The sequence below is a fragment of the Gouania willdenowi genome, unplaced genomic scaffold (genome assembly GCF_900634775.1).
Source record: "Gouania willdenowi unplaced genomic scaffold, fGouWil2.1 scaffold_10_arrow_ctg1, whole genome shotgun sequence".
Taxonomy (NCBI): Eukaryota; Metazoa; Chordata; class Actinopteri; order Blenniiformes; family Gobiesocidae; genus Gouania; species Gouania willdenowi.
In genome coordinates, this window is record NW_021144857.1 from 799,542 (window position 1) to 816,139 (window position 16,598).

The 16,598-nt window shown below is 40.9% G+C and overlaps 1 long non-coding RNA gene across 1 annotated transcript; it reads left to right on the forward strand.

The window, feature by feature from the left end:
• Positions 1–11,600: 11,600 nt before the first annotated feature.
• On the forward strand, positions 11,601–15,659 carry LOC114458369 (uncharacterized). The gene is made up of 5 exons (XR_003673027.1): positions 11,601–11,718; positions 11,803–11,862; positions 14,476–14,635; positions 14,766–14,857; positions 15,194–15,659. It is a non-coding gene; the product is annotated as an uncharacterized LOC114458369 (long non-coding RNA).
• Positions 15,660–16,598: the final 939 nt, after the last annotated feature.

The window sequence follows — 16,598 nt, forward strand, 5'->3', positions numbered from 1 at the left end:
TCCTCCAGCAGCTGGACCACAAGCACATTAAAGGTGATGAGTGAAGGCTTGCTCCAATCATCTGTGAGAGCCTAGACGTACACACCATAAAGATGGAGTCAGGCTCAGCTCCAGAGGAACCATCCACACCCTCCAAGCTGCTGTGGAGAAGACACAGACACTCAGACATGCTGAGGAGCAGCTGGAGGAAAGCACAGGAAGCTCTGCTAACATCATGTGAACATCAGTAACAGTGGGTGATGTCCTGCAGAGCCACAGTGCAGTGAGTGTGGAGCAGCCTTTGGAGCTCAGCTCACGTGTGGAACATCTCAGCATGTTTCCACTGAACTGGAGAACAAGTCTGTTGGACTGAGGCTTTATTTGGATTCAATCCTTCACAAATCTGAAGATCACATGCTGTCTAAGACTCACCTACACACTGGAGACCATTCCTACAAAGCATTTTCTCTTTCACCTTCCACTGTTTGCTGAGATTTACATCAGCACCACTTCAATAACAAACATAGTCCATCAAAAGCGCTGAGTCATGTTTACTGGTCTTTTATCAGTGTGGAGTGTGAAGAACCTGGACCATCAGGAAGAAAACAAACCTTCTTGATGTTTACTCACCGTGGGTCAGTAGATGGACCTAGTTTGAAGTCAAAGGGTTTGCCCATGGACATGTTACTTCTAAAGGACACACAGCTGGGTTCAGGTCCAGGTCCACTTGGTCCGGGCTCGGTTCTGGTTCAAACACATACAGAGCTGTGAGTGTGAAGATCCTGAAGCCTCATTTATCACATGTTCAAAGCACAGGTCATTCAAATCAAAATATGTTATTGATAAAGTTGTATGTGAGCATAAAAACAGATGTAAATATACACACAGCTCTGACCATGTGTACACACAACACCTAGTGGTAGAACAGTGATATGGGGATATTATTGCAACAAAACTCAGGGCAACCTGAGGTGGCAGTGCTGCCCCCGCACCACTACTTAGTAGCACAGGCGGCGGCCCCCTCCACCCCTAGCCCCACCATCCAGCCCCTCCAAGGGTTGGGTATATGTTTCACAAAAGTCACAATGATAAAGTTCTCGGGGAAAATCCGTGTTCAAGACTGTACTGTTCCACATCGCGCCAGCCATCAGGTGTTGTGTGCGGACGAGAGAAAAATATGAAAAATGGTGTCCGTCCTCCGCTTACTCTCCATAACCGTTTTGAAGCCCTCTCATGCAAAAATGGAGACAAACTCAGTACAACTGAACCGAATGAAACAACCACCAGTTAAACACCTCCACCACTGCTGGGACTGAATTCCCATCAGTCCAAATCCTCCAAAGCCCATTTTTGGAGAGAGAAGCGGAATTTAATTTGAGAGGAAAACTACATTTAAAGATCCAATATGCTAGAACAACATTGAAAAAGACAAGTATAACAATATCAGGGGTTAAATTATGGAACTGCCTAAAGGATGAAATAAAACAAATCAATATAAACCAGTTTAAAAAGCTTTTTAAATCATATGTCGTTAGTAAGTAAAAGAAAGAAGACCAACAATTTTACTTAGGACAGCAATAATATATAATATGGATATCATGGTATAACATTGTTATTTATTTATTGAGAAATCAACGTGTTCATAAAACACACGAATAACATAAGTTCTCTACATGTTTAGTTTGCAAACGTGTCTCTGGGAATACAAGTTTTTTTAAATTCCTCTTTAAGTACAAATCAACTTAACTGTATGTAATAAAGAAGTGAGACATTACTAGATTAGTCTTTGAAAACAATTTCTGGCCTGTAAGGTTTAACACATGCAGATACATTTATTCATAAAACTTAAAAATAACTTTTCTTTTTTAGCAGTAGTCGGCTATATTTATTAAATATTTAACTTTTATGCACTAATCTGTGGTATACAGCCAAAAAACATCATTGCCTCACAAAGTCAAGCTCCTCTTGCCAATAATGTTTAATCAGATTGTTGCCATGGATGTTGTAATCAACCCTTAATTATGATGTTTGTGTTCTCCCAGCCTCTCTCCTCGGCAGGGGGATGGAGCAGCTTGCAGGCACAGCGAATCCAGAGAGTCCCAATCTACGGGACTGCGTTAGCCCAGAGGACGGAGGGGAGAGTCCGGTGTCCAGCGGCCCACTGCAGTGCAAGCTGAGCCGCCTGGAGGTCAACGGCAGCCCCACCACCCCCAGAGTCCGACAGAACGGCACCTCGCTGAGGCCAATATTAATACGTGATAAACATAATAAAATGTTTTTTTTTTTTTTTAAATATGTATTGCCACTCTAAATGTAATTGATTACATTTGTGTCATAAATATGAAATAGTTTCATATTAATATGATGTATATTTCATATACATTCATGTGTATGTATGTACAGTACATATGCTTGATGTGAGTGTATAAACTGTATATAAAACTTTTGCAGAATATATATTGAATGTTTTTTGTGAAAATAGTAATATAAGTAAAATATTGTTCTGTGTGTGATATTATGTAGATTACCTTGTGTAGTTTTATTGTGATAGGGTAGCTACTGTATATATAAGCTTTGCTTGAACCTACACACTTTCAGCTGAAGAATTACATAAATGAGTGTTGTTTGTTCAGCTTTGTTTTTCTGTAGACTTTCAAAATAAAACTTTAACCAACCAACATGAGTAGTTTTTACCATTTGTTTGTTCACATGCTGGGACTCTAACACACCCTCATTACTTCACTGGATAAAATTTGTAGAACCAGTCCACACACACACTAACACATAGTGTCACCATGGAAACACACACTGAACTACACAATACTAACAACAAAGAGCATTACATTAAATACATCTGATCTTTACCTTTGAATGATTTATGTCAGGTTTGATTATAAAATAAGATCTTTGATGGTTCTAAATGATTGTATATGATGTAATAAAGACTAAATCAGTCATTTACAGTAATTAACAACATTTGTGCTTTTGACAGATGGACATGTGTTAGAGTTTAGATCATGTGACTTCACTTTCCACCAATGATTGTTAGCAATAAAAAACTGTAAAGTATCCTATACTTTTTATTGAGATGATCACAGTCTCCATGTGTTTAAACCATCAGAAATAATATGTTTATATAAATATACGTGTTTATCTCCTCTGTTTACCACACAGTATATGATCCATTCATTAATCAGTGATTAATACAGTTTATTTTACATTGTTAACAAGCATCTGTGTAAAAGTTTAGTGTTTATCAGGTGGTGAACTAATTATAATAATGTATAATTATTATTAATAATAACTAGTGACTGAGGAAATAGTTGGTGACTGTATTTAGTGTGAAAACAAAGAAAAGTGATTGACACTTTAGTCCACATGGACTGAGAGATGAATCAACACTGCTGTGTGTACGACCTCTGTCCACACGCTTCATAAATACTGATTCTTTTTGTACTGGTGCACATTCTACATTTCATTGGTCTGAACGTATTTAGAACCAGTTCTATGAACGGATCAATAAATGAGGCCCCTGGACCATCAGGAAGACAACCAGCAACCTTCTTTATGTGGACTCACCGTGGGTCAGTAGATGGACCACCTTTGAAGTGCATGGGTGTTCCCATGGACTGGTCACTTCTAAAGGACACACAGCTGGATCCAGGTCCAGGTTCAGGTGTGAGCTGCTTCCTGGTCCTTGAACACACACACACACGCACACACACACACACACACACACACACACACACACACACACACACAGTGTAACACTGATGTACAGAGGTGTGAGTGCTGAGCTCTGACGTGGTCTCACCTCTGATCTTCAGTCTGGATCTCATGATGTTCTTTCACCGTGTCCTGATCCATAGCAGAGACACACCTATACACACACACCAACACACACACATACACACACACACACACAGTAGTTTACGTTGCCAAACCAAGTGTGACATAGAACGATGTTCACACAAACAGAATAAATATTAAAAATAGAGTTTCACTATATATACTGTATCTATAACAAAATGTACAATTATGTTCTACGTGTTATAAAAGAGGAAAAGGTTATGTACAGTGTTTTACATATATCCATATATATACTATCCTCATGAACTACAAATGTAAAAAGTTCAAACACATGAAACACTGGAAGAACTTTCTGTCAGATCACATTGCTTATTGCTTATACCCCCCCCCCTCCCCACACACCCTCCCAAACATCTTCACTACTCAACCACCCTCCATTTTTGCTCTCGCTCATAGATTTCTTCCACACCTAATCCCTCTCAGCTGTACCTTACATTTCTTGTTTATGATCCTTTATTCCCTTATCCATGAGTAATTTTATTTATTTATTTATTTTTAGTTTTTTTCTCTGAGCACCAACCACATCACCACTACACCTCCTTTACTGTCCACTAAACCTCACACAATCACATATTAGTACATTTCAGTGACGTGCCGTCAGGGTAGGCAAGGTAGGCAGTGCCTACCCAAGGGTCAATTGATATTTTGATTATTTAATTATAATTATTTATTTATTTTTTTAATTATAAATTCTTTATTTTTTCATTTCCAATAGCCTACAGTACCTATAAGTTTGAAAGTGTCCGAATTTTGTGCGTTTCATAGCCCAAATTACTAAACAGCGCTATTTCCTGGAACAGCTGCAGTCTTTTTTTTTTTTTTTTTCGCTCCACTGTTAGGCAGAGGGAGGCCACGCCCCCTCCCAAAGGCACGTCGCTCCTCTGCCTCCGTTCTCATTGCGTGATTTTACGTGTTTGCGCATGCGCAGTCAGGTCCCCAATATGACATCCATTTACATGCAAAGGCAGCGTAGAGATCTGCCTTTGCACGTAACTGTGCTATGCTAAATGCTATACGTAAGTTCACAGCACATTAGTGAATAGATGGCACATGACTACTGCTGCTATGTTCTCTAGCTTGTGGGCGGGATAACGCTACAGTGTGGATGACAGCGCTAGAGATGATAGAGAAAGTTTGTTTTGAGGAAAAACGACAGCTTTTAAAAGAAGGAGACTAACATCTGAGTTACCAGAGCTTCAGCAAAGGTAAAGTCAGAACATGTTTCATACTTTTCACAGTGAATGGTACAAAAGGAAGGATTGACTTTGTGGATGCTCCTCATTGAGGATGTTCTAAGTTGTCATTTTCTCCATGTTTCTGTGTTTCCAACACAAACAACAAATGTGCTGTCGTGTCATGAGATATATGTTGTTGGAGAGTATGGAGGCTATATTAAATAATTGTTCATGTTTCTTTAATGGTGTTTGTGATGTTGATTTTGTTAGATGGCTAAATGCTTGTTCATGTGGATCTTATTGGGTTTTTTCTTTCTTATTATGAATTTCATATTTTGATAAGCTCATTGAGATGACTTTTTTGAAAATTGCTTTATACAAATAAAATTGATTTGAATTGAATTAACACTTGACAGCAGAAACATATGAAATTGTCATTGGTGGTCTCGATTTGCAACGTGCCTACCCAGCCCTAGTGGTCACGGCACGTCACTGGTACATTTACAACCATTCATTTTATTCTTTTTTATCTCACAATCTCCCTTTTTGTCATTGTTTTATTATTGTAGTTATGATTATTGCTTCTGTTGCTTAGCAACACTTTAAATGTTGTCATTTGCTGTTATTTTTGTTTATATTATCAGAATATTTAGTGTTGCTATTATTATTATTATTATTATTATTATTATTATTATGCTCCATGTGCCCCCTTTTATCTTTGAGCACCTGCCCCTCCAAAAGTCTCTGCACGGCCCTGCATAGTGTATAAAATGTTATACAGTTAAAATTACATCGAATAATGTTATGTAAAGAATATCATTTTTACATAATGTATTTGAAGGGCTACAAAAAAAAAAAAATGATAACATATAATGTCAGTCAACACATGCTAATTGCTATTTTCTTGCCACATATCAAGCATACATATTTAGCTGGCATGTTGAATTAAAATTGATCTATGGCAGGTAAATTAATCTGTCCTCACACAATTAAAATGTATATTTACTTAAAAATAAAACAGAAAAAAGAGGTATAGAAGAGACCATGGGTGGGCCTGGGTGCTGGGCTCCAGGTTGAAACTATCATTGATCCCCTTTCCTTTTATTTATTATGTATTTTTATTTATTTTTTAATGAATGTATTTTTATTTAATTCTCTTTTTTCTCTCTCGTTTTCCCTCTCTTCTCTCAATCTATTGTGTATGTGTCTGTGTACGTATATATATATATATATATATATATATATATATAATACAAATGATCAACTCCTCATCCAGCTCTGCAGAAGCCTGATAACGATCCTAATCATTTGAATCAGGTGTGTTGGAAGAGGGAAACACCTAAAAAATGCTGGATAGTGGCCCTCGAGGACCGGAATTGGACACCCCTGTCCTACTCCTTTTAGAACACGTACAGGCTTCACCAGGAGGATTTTTATACCATTTGTTCTCTTTGATTTGTTTGATTTATTTTCATTTTTTTATTACTATCATTATTATTATCATTATTTGTTTCATTATGTTGCTGTTGTGTTCATGTTTGAAATCAAATCAAATCAATTATCATTCCTTTCTCCAGGGACGTTGGACTGGGGGGTAAAGGGTACTGAGTACCCAGGGCCCAGGGTGGGGGGCCCTCAGAAGTCTGCTTTATATATATATGTACAAAGATGCATTTGAAACATTTGTGATTATTTATATGTGAATGAAAAGGGCCCTGTGTGAAAATAAACTGGTTGTTAATCACAGTTTTACACTAAACACAGTTATTCATGCTGCATCAGGGTCCTACCACCCCCTTTAAAACAGTGCTAATGGTACGACCCACATGTGCTGCTACAGTCTGAACTGTGGATGTGACGTGGAGCAGGAGATAGAAAGCAGCATGTCTTTCCTCAAGAAAGGAAAACCAGGACAAAAAGTCAAAGAAAGGGAGAGAAGGTGAAATGAGGGAAAACAACTGTTTACTCAGTTCTTCAGAGATTTAAAACACTCACATCTTTTTAGACAATACATTATTTAGTCTGATATTAACTACGTGCACTCTCACACATTTAAATGCTGGAACATTCCTTTTGCAAATCAAATCTTAAATGGAAATAAAGTTATTTAAAAACTAATATTTTGAAGACTACATTTTGCTGCCACCAAGTCATAAATAGGTATAGTCAGAGTGTCCCTATGATTCTAATTATTCTATATTTACCTTTTATTAACTTTGTACACGTTTGCTTTGTCTGTGTGTTAAAAACTAAATAAATAAATAAATAAATAAAAATTAAAATAAAATACCAGCCTCCCCTTAAATTGTAGCAAAAGTATGTCACAAACACAATATTCAGTAAACTATTAAAATATAGTAGAACAGATTTATAAAATATAAGCAGTGGATATGGAGTCATTAGGTTATTGCAGTTTTTTTCAACCTTGGGGTCAGGACCCCATGTGGAATTAAAATGGGGTTAATAAGTCGCGGAATTGGTTAAAAAGTAGGTAAAAACTGATTAAAATTCTATTTTTTATTTATTTATTTTTTTAAGTTTTTCGAATTATTGTTTTTCAAATACACATTACACACAATAAATATCAAATAACTGTAGTAAACTTTCTCAAATATATAAATCTAGTTTAAATAAAATACAGTATATAAATATCTAATCCTGCTACTCTGTATTAATAACACACTTTAATAAACATGATCAGAAACTACTGCTACGCCCCTGCCTTTCCCCCACATATTAGTCTATTATTAACTTGTTGTTGGCTCCTCCCCTCACCCTCTAATAGCACAATACCATCATTATAATTATTATAATATCGCACTTATACTCCCCGCGACCTTGTAAAACAGGAGGAAGTGGGTTTGAAAATGAATGGATGGATCACACTTATACTTACTGTATTATAATGTCTACGATTTGTATAAACTGTCTATGATCTATGTCATTTTATCTCTAATTGTCTGTCTTTGTGTTGTATGTGACAAAAAAAATAAATACATATATTCATATAGACACACATGTGCATCCGTACATACATAAAGTACATGTACATACAGTATGTATATATATATACATGCATGGACAGAATATCTATATATACACAGACTCAAACCTTATCTCTGCAGAGTTTGTTCCTGGAGGTCTGCTGTCCTTCCTGTTTCAGATGTTGGTCAGTTCTTCATCTGTGTGTGTCTGCTCTGTGACTGTGTGTGTATGTGTGTGTGTGTGTGTGTGTATGTGTGTGTGTGAGGTGAAAACTCTTCCACGCCCTCATTCCTTCCCAGTACAAAATATGTGAAACCAGTCCAACCTGAAGCTGCTCCCAGAGTCCATGACGTTTTTACCTTTTAATTATTATAATTATTGTTATTAAACTTTTCTTTGTTTAGTTTTGTTTTGTTCTTTACTTCAAATGTGTTTGTTTTTAGTCTTTGTGGCGTCCAGTGTGGACAGTAAAGTAAGAGTTTCATTGTTCAGGGAAACAAGCTCAGGCAGCCTCCCATGAGGCGGAGCCGGCGAAGCAGGGGACCAGGAGTCCGGCGGCCTCCCCTGAGGTGGAGCCGGCGAAGCAGGGGACCAGGAGTCCGGCGGCCTCCCCTGAGGCGGAGCCGGCAAAGCAGACGGGAAGACCTCCGGTGGGCCGGGCGAAGAGGGCTCAGACGAGGCAGGCGGAAAGACCTCCGGCGAAGAGGGCTCAGACGAGGCAGGCGGAAAGACCTCCGGCGAAGAGGGCTCAGACGAGGCAGGCGGAAAGACCTCCGGCGAAGAGGGCTCAGACGAGGCAGGCGGAAAGACCTCCGGCGAAGAGGGCTCAGACGAGGCAGGCGGAAAGACCTCCGGCGAAGAGGGCTCAGACGAGGCAGGCGGAAAGACCTCCGGCGAAGAGGGCTCAGACGAGGCAGGCGGAAAGACCTCCGGCGGGCCGGGCGAAGACGGGACAGGCGGGAAGACCTCCGGCGGGCCGGGCGAAGACGGGACAGGCGGGAAGACCTCCGGCGGGCCGGGCGAAGACGGGACAGGCGGGAAGACCTCCGGCAGGCCGGGCGAAGACGGGACAGGAAAGCTGGGAGTTGGCGGCCTGGTGCGGGGAGCCGGCACTGGCGGCGACGTTGGCGGCCTGGTGCGGGGAGCCGGCACTGGCGGCGACGTTGGCGGCCTGGTGTGGGGAGCCGGCACTGGCGGCAGGGCAGGCGGCGGCCGGGTGCGTGGAGCCGGGACTGGCGGCAGGGAAGGCGGCGGCCGGGTGCGTGGAGCCGGGACATGACATTATCTAACTCTTCTTTTATTTCTTCTTCTTTAAGTCCATGCAGAGTGGACACGCCCCTCCCTGGACATTAAAACCATGAGCTGATCCTAGTTTCCATCATCTGGTCTAGACCCATCACTTCTACAGACAACAGACAGAATAAGGCTCGGAGTCATCATGGGATGCACTTATTTATTGAAATGTATATTAAATGATTATTTAGATGTTTTTAATTGTTTCAATAATTTAGAGACTTAAGGAACAGATTGTTATAATGCATAATAAAGGTGATTTACTTGAGTCAGCACTAATTTCAGATTGTTTTTAAGTCTTTGTATAAAAATACTTTAACAGGACAACAATGATGTGCAGAGCTGCAGTAATGTTGGATTCATACAATAATAATAATAATAATAATAACCACTGCACACGCCACCAGAGAAGCTTCCAGTGAATAATTTACAAATAAAAAAAAAGTTCACTGATGGTGACATTGAGATCTCAATGTCACCATCAGTGAACTTTTTTTATTATTTGTAAATTATTCATTGGAAGCTTAGATATTGTGTGACAAAGATATCAAAGGTTGTTGTTTTGAGAAGAGTCATATTTATGATTAAAAGTTATGATTGTATTATATTCTAAAGTTTAGAATTATCTGGCTCGTCTTCCTTTCTTTCTGTTCACAGCATAACCTTATATTTAGTTCTACAAATGTGTTTACAGCTAATTTTACTGATTATTGTTACACATCATCCTGCATGTACATTATATACAGTATAAATGTGTAGATTGAACTGTTGGAGAAACCATTTTATTAAATACAAAGCAAACAACATACAAACAGAAAAACAAAGGTAGAAATAGTGCATTTAAATTATGAAATGAGTGAGTTGTTAAAGTGCTGAGGTGCAGCAGAGGGTCTTCTTCTGCAGAGACGTGATGATGAGGGGTCCAAGTAAAACCCAGAATTCCATGGTAATTTTGAGGGTATAAACATGCATATAAACACATTACTGGTATATTAACCCATATAAACCAAAAAATATAGAAATGGGACATTTTACGGCTGCAAATGTGTAACATATTACTGGTATTTTGAGAACAGGACACATGTAGATTTCTGAGCAATTCATTATAGTTGTGCAGGACTAACAGGAACTCCACACACTGAAAACTGGTATTGCCACATGTGCACTAACAAGACATGACCTAAGAAGAGAACTAAAATAAGATTTAAAATAAATAAATAGTTGCAACAATTTGCAGTCTTGTTCCAGGTTCTGCTGTCATAATATTCCAATCCTTGTACTTCCAATGTTTAAATGTTTTGTTTTTAAGGTTCATGTTACATTTTGCAAAAGGTTGCACTTTATTTCTGGCTTATTGATTTTTGTTTGGAAAATTATTACCCTTTCTTTCAGACATTTCAGTTATTTGGGCTTGTATTTGTGATGTTCTGTTTTTGGTTACATTTAGATGAATAAATTATTACACTACACTTTGCTCCCCAAGACACTGTGTTTGTTTTCATTCTACAGAGTTTGTGAGTATGTGTCCCAGAACACTGAAACACCATATATATATATATATATATATATATATATATATATATATATATATATATATATATATATATATTTATAATATTTATACATTAGCAGCAGTACAATGTCCAATTTCCATTTTTTTCTGGGTTATATAATAGCCAACCACATGTGTCCTGTCCACAAAATACCAGTAATATGTTACACATTTGCAGCAGTAAAATGTCCCATTTCCATATTTTCTGGTTTATATGGGTAAATATACCAGTAATATGTGTTTATATGTATATTTATACCCTCGGAAATACCCGGACCTGATGATGAGCTGCTACACTCCGTTACTGTCCCGCTGTCGGCTGAACAAAGAGAAGTCCTGACGGTCATGTTGTCCTCTTCCTCCATGAGTTCTCTGTGGTGTTGTTCATATATATCAGGTAACGGCAACTCTCAACTTTTCATTGGCTAACGAGCACTTCTGACACCGCTATCATTGCGGAATGCGGATGTTTATGTGCCGTATAGCGTCGCGCAGTACCAACGTCATCACATTTTGCGCGCGAGGCGAGTTGTGCGTGCGCATGCGCGGCCAACCGTGCCAGTCTGACACGCTGTTTGGACCACCTCTTCTAGCAGGACCATCGGGCCGTTACTCCCCCTGTGGTGCAGTTCACACCTTGTAGCGTTCCAGCTGTTTGAGGTTATTTTCCATTTCACGGGTCCAGCCGTTCACGCCCACTTGTCACCGTTCATCCAATGATCACACACTGCCAACCCGTGGAGCGCTATTAAAAACACCCACAAGAATCTACGTTGGATAACTGCTGAGAGACAGACATGCCAGCAACAGCGTGGATCTCTTACCTGCTGCTGAACTGCTAGTTATCCTTCGATCGTCGCCTTGGTAAGAGCCAACAATGTTAGCACCGGTAGCATGCCAGCGTTCTCTGTTGCCCTGCGACGAACTTATGATTTTATAATTCCGCAGAGTACCGAGCCGTGACTACCGTGGCATTCCCCATCTGAACCCAGACTCTACTGACGGGAGGTACAGTGACTGAAACTTTAGTTAGTGAAGAGTTTTCTTGTCTTTTTGTTTCTTATTGTGTCTTCCGGGTTGTTTATAAGGTGGGATCCGTGGTAAAACCCGGAGTAGAGTTTCCTTTTCATTCGAGTGTGAGCAATAAGGGAACGGATTCACGAAACCGATGGTGGCGTAAAATACGAACTGGATTTCATGGAATGGACTGATCATGTAAACTAGATAGATAGATAGATAGATAGATAGATAGATACTTTATTCATCTCCAAGAGAAATTCACAGTTCCAGCAGCTTACAGGTATGGGAACACAGGGGCATGCAGGGAAAGTACAATGTAAAAATGTAAAACAGTACAAAAAAAAGTACTAAGGTAAAATATAATGGTATAAAAACAAAATACAGTATAGTGTCTGCCAGTCCAGTTCAAGTGCAGTTGTGCAGATGACAGTTTGCAAGATACAGTTGCGTAATGGTCAGTTTGTACATACCTAGAGTCCAACTTGTAGATGTGTGTGTGTGTGTGATAAAGTGCGTGTGTGACAGAGGGTGCATGGTGTGATTAGCATTAAGTCCAGTGTTCTATGGTTGATTTTATCGCCCCCCACCCCCCTAGAGTTGTTAAAGAGCCTCATGGCGTGGGGGAGGAAACGATTTCCTCAGTCTCTCAGTGGAGCAGGACAATGACAGCAGTCTGTCACTGAAGCTGCTCCTCTGCCTGGAGATGGCGCTGTGCAGTGGATGGTGTGGATTGTCTATGATGGACAGTAGCCTGTTCAGAGTCCGTTTCTCTGCCACAGATGTAAGGCTGTCCAGCTCTGTGCCAACAACAGAACCTGCCTTCCTCACCAGTTTGTCCAGGCGTCCAGGGTCCTTCTTCTTGAGGCTGCCCCCCCAACACACCACTGCATACATGAGGGCGCTCGCTACTACTACCTGTGAAATACATAAACTGAATTGAACTTTATGTCTGGTGTATTTTGTGGAAATGTGTATTGATTGTTCATTATACTTTTTCTGCTTTGTATGGGTTATAGTCATTTTGTTTTGAGTTGAATTTATTTTTATTTGTCAGACCTGACGCTGACTGGCACCCTTTCCTTTACGACATCCCGTTACAAAAATGGGACCCAGTTCACTAAAACCCTGAATTTATGAAATAGATAAATAAATAAAATAAAGTTCACTTTTTTGGGAATGGATGTTTTTTTCTCAACACCTGTTGAAATGGCCTCCTCAACGCAAGACTGCAGTCGAACTCAGCCAACTGCAGAGAAAAGGACCACATATTCCTTATTAGATATGGATTTATGTGTTTCATTGAACCCAGATCTGTCTCAACCTCTCATTCCTCTGGCAGTGGCATCTCAGGATGAGGTTGGAAAACAGGATGGCTGTTCGTCTGTATGCTCAACTGAATTAATGGAGGAACCAGTCGACACTGATAAAACAATAAAAGCTACTTTGGAGGAAAAGTTTGTAATTCTAATGAAAACGCAAAAACAACACAAAGAGGAGCTGGAAAAAACAGTTACAACTTTATTAAAAAATGTCACAGCAACAGTAGAACAGCGCTTTCAATACTTACATGAAACTCTGGACAAACAATCAACATTTCTGAGGAATCAGTTTGCAGCAAACCTTAACTGGCGCTTAACACACCATCATACAGAGACGTTAAAGGACATCAAAGAGTTCATGACCCCAGTCGCACAATCAGTTGTTCACTTGCAGGATGATATGGGGAAATTGTCCCAAACTATGGATTACGTGACCCAAGAATTGGGGTCAATGAAAGAAACACTGAATGTATCTGCACTTACAACAGTCCCTGTTCAAGCAGAACCGAAAAAGGTTCGGCTGGAGGAGGCTCAACCCCAGCGCCTCCAATCCACCGTACTGACTGATAACACAGGTGTGTTTCAGTCTCCTAGGGGTTCTCCTGTGTTTTCTGAGGCCAGGGCACGGATAACAGGAAAGTGTCCTGTGAAATTGCAGTTTCCGTCATTTGGGAAGATGGAAGATGAATCAGATCCACTTTTGTACTTGGAAAAATGTAATGATTTTCTTGCTTTAAATCCGCTGACGGATGAAGAGTTGATGGCGACTTTGAGAAATGTTCTCCAAGGAACAGCAAGAGACTGGTGGGATGTGGTACATTTAAACACACATACATGGTCATATTTTCAAAACAAGTTCCGTGCTGCCTTTTTGTCAGAAGATTATGAAGATGAACTGGCAGAGAGAGTGAGGACAAGAGTTCAAGGCGAAGGTGAAAGCATAAGAGATTTTGCGTTCAGGTACCGCTCTTTGTGTCAGAGGTGGAAGCCTGAAATGCAGGAAGATGCCATCTTAAAGCTGATTTTCCAGAACATCAGCCCCCATATGGCAAGCCAGCTCTGAGGCAGAGTAACTACAGTGGATGAACTGGTGAGGCTCGGACAGCAACTGGAAAAGGACAGGGCCAGACAATGGCCCCCCATGGTTTCACACATGCACAGAGCTGGTTAGGAACGGCCCTGGTTGCCAGTTTGAGTACACCCTCAATGTTTAGCTCAGTTAACTTAATGTTTAGCTTGGTGTTAATAATAACAATAATAATAACTTGTCATACTTCTTCAGATTCTGGCAGAGTTCTGTCGCTTGTCAAGCAAAAAACTTGAATACAAAATTCTTCAAAGAACTTGACAAACACACTCCTCGCTTCTTTGAGATTTTCATGACCAAGGGGGGGAAGTGTGGGCCAGAAACTTCAGAATGATCTGCAACAAGTCCATCACAGGTAAGTTTCTCAGATACAAATAAATATTTTTGTCATGTGGGGAACAAAAAAAGGAACCCTATTGTGTATGTAGAGCTATGAATTGGTTGTCCTTAACCACATGAGTGATGTGTGTTTGTGATTTTTTCAGAGTACAGATGTTACAACAAAGAGAACAGCAGTCCTCCGTGGCCTTCCTGTCATCCTTGGAGATAGGACACAGACTTCTTCAAGACATGCTTTGTAAGTCGTCTTTATGACTGAGTTTTTATTCCACACCACAGAATGTCAACTTTATTTAATAATGCTCCTTATGTTACGTTGATAGCTTTAGGTCAAGTTACTTTTCTTCCACTCAGCCTGAATCAGTGCTACTGTACTTCCTACTTGATGCACTGATGACCTATCTTCATGAATGAATTAAACAATTTGTTAATTATTTATGCATGTGCAGTATTTACTTGAACATCCAATATCAGAATATAGCTTACTTTCTAATAGCTGTCTTGTGTTTTCTACCATAGAAATTCAAGCTGACATAATATGTAACTGTGGCTGTATTTCTGCTATTGTTGTTAGGACTGCGATGAACCATGCATGTTTCACATCCCCATTGGAATTCTGACCATCATTCCTGAGGACGAACAGATCTCGCTTGACTCAGTGTACCTTCAGTCTTCAGGTACCACAATCATTTTGGAAGGAAGAAGAGTGATATTTTCCACATGCCATGTGCTTGCTTTTTGGACTTACTTACACCCTGAATTTGGAGTACCCTCAACAACTGAAGTACACATTTGACTTCATTCAAAGTGTGCTTCTCTCACTTGGACATAAATCCCTAAAACAAAAAAAAAAAAAAAAAAACTCAAAAATCTTCTTATGCAATGAGTGAATGTAATCACAATGTGAATGTGACGTGACATCTTGTGTCACATTGATAAATTTGTCCTTATTGAAAGTTATATTTTTTTCTTGTTTTGATCCTTTTTTGTGGGAGGAAGCCTCATCGCCCTTTCAGACTACTGAATGGTTTATATGTTCATGAGGAGAAACGTGAACACCTACTTTTGTTATTCCTTTTGTGTTGATGCAGACATGATTGTGGTGATATTGATTACCAGCGTCAGGTTCTTTAGCCAGTTATCTCTGACTTAATATCTGTAAGTCACTCTTGTGCAGTTCTAAACTCAACCATTAAGAATTTAAATCAGAAAGCTATCAGCAATTTTTAGCAGGAGCTGTTTCAAACGTAAGAGTTACAGTTGCACATTCAGTAAATAGTGATTTTATTTTGCAGTCATACAATAGGTGGATTGGAAACAGTTGAGCTGTATGTGCTGTTCACTTTATTGACGTTGAGATGAATGTTAGGTGGCCGTTACGGCTAGAGGGGTGGGGTGGGGGGTGCTATGGGGCCTCCCCGGGAGTCGTATTGGGTGGGTGTGCGGGGGCGCGGCGCGTGGTTCCTGGCCTGGTGGATCCGCGTCGGGATTGGCTGGTCTGCTGGCTGGGTGCGCCGGGCGCCGTGGGCGCGATTCCGGGGCGGGGCTGCCCCGGGGGCGGATCCTTGGTCTACATGTCCGGGGGAGTGCTCTCCTGCCATCTGCCTGGGGACCGGCCGCGGCTCGTGGCGGCGCTGCGCAGCCTTGGGCGGGGCGGGGCTGGTGGCCTCGGGCCCGCTGTCGTCCGGGGTGTGCTGGCGTCGGGGGGATGTCTCGTGCCGGTGCGTGGGTCGTCGGGGATCGCCTCCGTGGGGGGGGGGGCCCTCTATTGGCGCCGTTGGTGTGGGGGGGGCGGTTCCGGGCTGGGGGTGCTTCGGTACTCTGGCTTGCCGGTCCGTGGCTGGCGGGATGGCCCTGCTTGGCGGTGGATGGCGTCCTCTCTCGTCGGGGGGGCCGGGGCCGCCTCCCGGTGGAGAGTGTTGTATCGTGGCGCCGGGTGGGCCTGTGCTGGCCCTGGTGTGGGCACGGGCCTCCCCCCT